This window comes from Parambassis ranga, chromosome 21 (assembly GCF_900634625.1).
Source record: "Parambassis ranga chromosome 21, fParRan2.1, whole genome shotgun sequence".
Lineage (NCBI taxonomy): Eukaryota > Metazoa > Chordata > Actinopteri > Ambassidae > Parambassis > Parambassis ranga.
In genome coordinates, this window is record NC_041041.1 from 16,135,050 (window position 1) to 16,142,589 (window position 7,540).

Consider the following 7,540-nt stretch of genomic DNA (forward strand, 5'->3'; position numbering starts at 1 on the left):
TATGCTCTCAGCAGATAACAACAAGAAAGCAACTTGGAGGAGAATGCAAATGTGTTTTTGTGAAGTTGGTGATCTTGACAACAGCCTATTTATGAAAACCACATCATGTAAAGCCCTTCCTGCAGCACTATGGTATACAGTAATCAGCAGAACAAAACAGTAAAAATTAAAGCCATTATTGAAAATAAAGGTTTAATATGTCTCTTGTCTGGGATTTTATTTGGACTAGAGGAACAAGTCATCTCTGTCCAATCGCCATTACTCAATTACTTCTCTTTGAAATGTGTTCACATGGCTCCACAGTTGTTTTTTTAACAAGCCGCTTTGAGCTCAGTAACATGGCTAGTCACATGATGTGCACATATTTCCATACCCATTTTGGTTTTGGAAAGGCATTTTGGAATATTCCTCCCTTAATTTTCCCATGGCCAACCTCAGGCTGCTGTTACAACTCTTCCTACATGACGACGGAGGAGTAACTGACCACACCTTCTCCCCACACCACCCACCCATTCTCACTGGGAGGTAGGCTCAAAAACAGGGCCTGTTACAGCCATTTGGTCATCAGATTTTGCTTACAAGTTCTAATGTGGGTTGTCTATGTTCTGAAGAGTTGAGAGGAAAGACAAAACTCATGGTCTTGATAACTCAAGGGTATTGTGTGTTTTTGAAAACAGCTTTTAGCAAATGTCTATTCTGCAAAAAAACAGCTTCTCTGGCTCCCACTTTTCCCCACAAAAAAGAGGCAGCCACTGAATGTCTTTCCAACACTTAACTGTTGCTGTAACTTGCTTATGATGTATCACATCTCCCTCTTGCTCTGCCAAGTACAGCCACATAGTCCCCCCCCTCCTCCTCTGGTGACTCACAATCTGACTGAACAATGCCCACCATTCAACTCTCAATGGTTGTCTTTAATTGACAGCTGGAATGTATTAATGCTGTAGCCAGTAGCCATGGCTACTCCACAATAAATCACAGATGTATACATTCATGAATGAAAATGCACATCAGGGGGATTGAAGATGGAAACGTGGTGGCGCTCTGTCTCTCATCGTCCTCAGCTGCCCTGAAAAGGCCCTTAAGGATTTGCAGATGTTTAGGAGCTGACTCACGATACCGTCGCCTTTTCCACCCTTGGCCCATGAGTGGTATTTACCTTGAGAAGTTATAATTTCCATGATTTGGTTAAATGAGTTGGATTGCTTGACATGTGGGAATAATTTGTGCTCATCAGGCTTTCTTCACTCATCACTCATAATGTGAAACAAAGTGTTGAAACAGATAACAAGTGGGTGCTGACATGTTTCAAGTTGATAGTTATGCAAATTTGAGGCACTTCCGTGTCATTTTGTGAATGTACAAAACGTGCTGTTTTCCGCTTTGAATCAATCTTGTAGCAGCAGCAATAGTGAGCCAGCTGTTTGCAGTTAGATAAAGTTTACAGCCCAACATGAATAAGATTAAAAGAGCCTCCATGTAACTGACATCTTACAATCTGTACCATGTAACCATGAAAAGCCATGTAGCAGTGTGGTAGAAGAGACAAAGCCAAATACCTGACAAGGTATCATAGGTTCACTTAGGGGAGCAGTTGTTACGTAATAGTACAGGCACGACAAATGCTTCAACATGGGAGTAAAGCAAACACCACTTTGAAAGGATAAGTTGCTATATTTCAGTGCCGTTCTTGCATTTCCACCAAATGTAAGACAGTACAGCCACTTCAGGATGCTGTTTAAACTGCAGGTCAGAAGGCCATAGATCAATTTGGATAATCGGAGTTCAGTTATAGAACCTTGGACACGTTTCCTCTTATAAATGAATTATCCTAATTGTGCTGCTTAGACATGTCAGTACACATCAATTAGCCAGTCAGTCTTGCAGTGTATTTTCATTGCGCTCCTCTAGTTCATCCCAGATGGATTCTGTCACTGTTAAAAATAATCTGCATTTCTCCCTCTGAGCTAGAGGAAGAGCTGGGGGAGAGATCCAATTTCTGCATTTTTCTTAAGATGTTAGTTTCAAAGTTTCTTTTTTTACCTGTTTATACCTAAATCATATAAACCCTACCCTGCCCATACTTTAAAGTATAATGCAACATTGAACACACAGCTAACACATTTTAACATAAATCTGCTGCCACTCTGTAAGACATGAGACCTTTTTCTTCCAATTATTGCAATCCCTTACCATTTTATTTAAGCAACACACAACCTGGTCACTGTTAAAGATGTTTGTCCATGATCATTTTCCCAGATAAATTGGAAAGAACGTAATGCTGCGCACAGCTGTTGCCCCCAGTAATTCAGTGTTTTTGGAGAGTGCATCAGTGGGAACAGCTGACCCTGAGGATGCTCTGTGATACAGAGGGAACTTTTTACATTTTTTAACCAACAAGCACAATGCTGTCTTATTGGAAGGCTTATTAAAAAACACCTTTTCATAGGTAAATACGATGCTCACTGAGTCCTTGCCAACCCAACCTAAATACCAATATTTTTGCCCCACAGGTTGTTATTTTCCCTGCCACAAACAGGATATGATGGACACTATAAGTGAAGCAGCACTGGCTCACAGGGCTTTCAGCCAGTACATTTTAATTTTATCCTCATGTGGCACCATTTCTTTGAGTTTCCCTTTTAGACTTCAGTTTCGTTTTCACTCACTGCTGACCTTGCTTGTAAGCTGCATTTTTTTTCTCGCTCTCTTTCAGTCACTGTTTGCTTAGAGTTAAGCAACCAACCTGCTTATTTTTATGAAATTTTATTAAATAAAATTTATTTTTATTTAAAACTTGTTTGATGTGAGCTAGTGGCTTAACATTTATTTAGGTAAAACAATTTGGATCGTCATGTAAATGCTAACTGAATTGTGAATTTTCATTATGTATAGACATTGCCACAGGCCTTTTCTATTCATAATGCATGTAAAGTTATTATAACTATCATGGACAAAGATGCAATGTCTTACAAAGGTCTAATGCAACATTTCAAATAAAAAGCTGAAGATGTGACTTCAGTATCTGTGCTGCTGCCAGCAGATGGCTGTAGGGTTTCTACCAAAAGGATGGCAGCATCTGTATAAAGTCTAAAGAAGTTATCTATCATACTTCGACACAACTGGGCCTTAACACCAGAGTTCCAGTCTGGGTAAGCATGCTAAAGGACAAAAGGAGGCTAGATTCAAAAAACAAAAGCAAACTTTAAGCGTACGAGCCTGTCAAGGCTAGAAATAAGGTAAAACCAAAAGTGTAAACCAAGAATGAATCAGGATGACACGAGGACAACCTCAGATATTTAAGATGTCCAAAACAGATGGCAGGGCTGGACTATAAAAATGCACTGGGAACATAAAGCAAGACAACAAGACACAATGAAGATGGAGTAGAAAAACAAAGAGGAAGGAGAACTGCAAAGTGTTCCCAGAGAGGATAGTCACAGATTATGAGTAGGTAAAAATGTGGCACATACCAATTACACTAAAGCTTTTTCAGTCGGTTTTTTTTCTCTTGGCACAAAAGTACAAAAACTTTCACACAAAAAGGAAATGAAGTGGAACCTTTAATCTATTGTATGGAACATGTGACACGGTGTAAAAAAGACCCATGTGTGCTAAAGCTGTCTTATAATAAGCCTTTGTCAGATGGTCCAAACACATTCAACATAAGAAAAAAATGCATTGACAGCCAGCAGTGCCCAGCTGGACATGTGAAAGGAAACTTTTCCAGCGAAAGCCTCCAAAGTTTTAATTCAGGGGATTCCCATAAAACTGCTAGCACTGTAGTTCCTGTTAGAGAACACACAGAGAACCTTTGAGTCTAAAATTGATATCTTTATTCCAGTCTTATTTCACTTTTAAATGAGATTCGGTAACATTAAACTGCTAAAAGCAGTCTCCACCTTTGTATTTTTTATGACAAAACCAAAAACCCCTCAGACACCAGGATGGTGCTTCTGTTGCCCTTAGAGAACACACTGTTGTGAGGGTGTGGCTCTCTGTAGCAGTCTTTGGAATAGATTTTTGGGATGTGTTTTCCTGTTGTGGCTTCATCACAGCACAGAATGCAGGATGTCTTCCGACTTTCCAATTATTACTCACGAGGAGACCCGGTGATTAAACAGGAAAACATAATCAACACGTCCCTATCAAAGGTTCTAGATGGGCCTGAGCTCATAACAAAGCAAGCAAGAAACAGAGACTTCAAAACCACAAAATAGTTTGTTGATATAATTTGTAACAGACTTCAGTTCACTGTTGCTGTTTTTTTTTTTTACCTGTTTATACCTAGATCATATAAACCCTACCCTGCCCATACTGCCCTAAAGCATTTAACACACAGCTAACACATTTGACTATATGCTGCCATTGTAAGAAATGAGACCTACACTCTGTAAGTCAACAGACTGTTGGTGGGCACTACAAGCTAAGCAGCACCTACTAGCTTTCAGCCAGTACATTTTAATTTCATCCCTATGTGGCACCATTTCTTTGAATTTCCCTTTTAGACTTCAGTTTCGTTTTCACTCACTGACCTTGCTTGTAAGCTGAATTTTTTTCACCCTCTTTCAGTCACTGTTTGCTTAGATTTAAGCAAGCAACCGGCTTATTTTTATGTTATTACTGTAAAAGCTTGTTTGATGAGGGCTAGTGGCTTAACATTTATTTAGGTAAAAATCTGGTTTGTCACACAAATGCTAAACATAATTGGGGTTGATCTTAATTATGTACATTGCCACAATGGAAACGGGCATTTTATATTCATAATGCATGTAAAATTATCATAACTATCATGGACTAAAAACTTGTAATCTCACAAGATCATTATCATATAGTTATCACTAACCATGACATCCTTAATAAAATAGAAAATAAAAGCTGTTAAAATTTCTCATTAAGATTTTTGTGTGTATGTTCAGTGTGCAGACAAGTAGGATGGGGATTTGATAAAATCATTCTTCCTGTACACACAGCCACTAGAGATTGTTCTGCATGTTGCTGTATTCAGGCATCCTTCTGTTGTGGTGTCATTTGCTTTGAAAAGTTAGCCTTTTATTGTTCCAATACAACATATAGTTGAGTGGGAGCATCTCCTTATATAAAATTTGCTGCTGGTTAAATAAAACCTGAGTTGATTATCCTAAAATAATCAGTGTGTACATGTGTGGAGCTCACCTGTGGTTGTACCTTTAGAGTGCTTATCAAATGTGTTGTTTTTGGTGGGACTTGTCATTGTAGTAACTAAAGATGATGTAAAGATATGGCATATTTTTTATTAACCATTTTTTTAAACCAAACTACAGTCTTTTTCTAAATCTGATGTTTGCCACGTGTCATAAAGGGATGGAACCAAATGTTTCATCATCGCCATCTGCCAATGGTGTGTCTGAAGTTGTGTTGCGGTTGTCCTGTAAGTCCATTGTTACTTTCCACCTCATCATGGCTGGTTATGACAAAACACTTAAACTGTAGTAGATTCACAGCATGGTAAGTTTTAATTCTAAAATAATGTATCAATTATGAAGGAAATTCCATAAAAGAAATCTAAGTAGGGAAATGACTTCCCTTCAGTGCTGTTGAAGCTCTGTGACATTACATATGTTGTTCCCAAGTTGCCTTAAATAGCTCTAGCAGGCCAGCACATTTACCAGTTGATCATGTGCTGTCCAGGATTTTTAAACACACACACTTGTTTAAATTGGGGGCTATCCAAGATAGGCAGAATTTAATGCTAACATACACAGGAAGATAACTGTAGGAGCTGACTGTGCTGAAGCCAAACCTTTGTTCCCTCATCAAAGTCAAAGTCTCTGAGGTTCCTATTGTTGCCTGGGGCGTTCTGCTATTTAGGCAATTCACTCAGCACTCAGTGCTATTCAGACTGTGTCTATATGAATGACTAAATACATCTACTGCTATATGTTTGAGTACGTATTTTTTTAACCTAACAGCAAAAAAGCAGCCGATGAATATATGGTTGAAACGGATGAGTCACAGTTTACTAAGGAGGTTCTCATTGTATACTTATAATGTGACTGAGAAGTGTAAAAGAAGTTGTTCAGATGTGCTGTGATATTGAAATAAAAGTGCCTTACACCTTCTATGGTTCATTGGCTTCATTGGTTTATTATCTTCTGTTAATTCTTAGTGTTAGTGTTGTAGGCAGGGTGAAATTCAGATAAGGCTGGTGTGACCAAGTGACGGTTAAGTGCAAAATGATTGCTAGATGAAAATAAAGTGCTCCCAAAAACGTATGTATAATAAATCTTAGTATGTATATATTTGTGTGTTTAATTGTATATTCTCCATATTATAACAAACTTATATTAACATTGGATGCAGCTTAACAAAGTCTGTTTACCATAGTCACTCCCTTTATCCTGTTGACATTGCTATGCTTCTTTGCACTTTACCACACCTACATCCATAATTTATATCATATTACCTACAGGCACTGTCAATGTCAATGTGTCTGTCAATGTGTATGTAAAAAGCACTGTCATGTCAGTATCTTGCTCCATAGTGCTACTGGTGTTCAAATACCTGAAAGGTTGTCTTTAAGGTATGCAATACACATTTAACTGAATGGTACGTTCTCTTAGACTGCTATGAATAAACATTTGCACAAATTAGAAGTTCTAAATTAGATAGTTAGATTTAAAGTTAAACAAAAGGTTGCTGAATACAAGTGTACTTCCGACTTTATTGTGTCTGTATGAAATCAAATAAATAATGTGAAGTATATGTATATATAAACTCTTAAAGGCATATCTCAGTTTGTTTAATCCACAGAAGGATGACAGGGCCTGCTGGTTGAGCAAACAAGAAAATTGGATTGCTAGACCAGTCACATGTCTCAAATCAAGTCTTTTGGAAAACATACTCTCCACAGAGAGAACAGGCCTGGGAGAGCAAATCCTTATGTTTATGAGAGGCGACTGAGATAAATAAATTAACTAAGAAAAGCCCTCTCATTCCAGTTTTCACATTCAGCCAGATTTCTTCTAATCAGCTTCTGAGCATGCATTTCTGTCGCATTTGATTAAGAGCTTCCTGTGTGATGACCGATCTTACTCTATCCAACTCTGCTTTCACATTACATTAAAGTCATTGTAATGGACTCGACACAAAACGCTTAGCAACTGTATTTGTAATTCCAAGTGTAATTGTTTGGCTTTCTTTGTGGAACCCGATCCCTCTCAGAAAGTAAGCTGACCCACCCTATGTGCTAATATAACTCTTAACAAGGGTGGAGGATTTTTTTAAAAATACCTCAAAATAAAAAAAACCCTCAAGAGCAGCTAGTTGGATATCAATAAAGAGGCACCAGGTAATATTTCATGCATCAACACTCTCCCTCCAAACATTGGTGCCATAACACATGACTGGAGACTTAAGCCTAACTGGCCCCTATTTAACCTCATGATCACTGCACTGCTTGTGAGATTAAATAATTGCTTTCACACAAATGATGATTTTACTATTGATTGGACACTGCATGTAAATCACAGAGTGTATAATGTCCAAACCTTGACTCTTT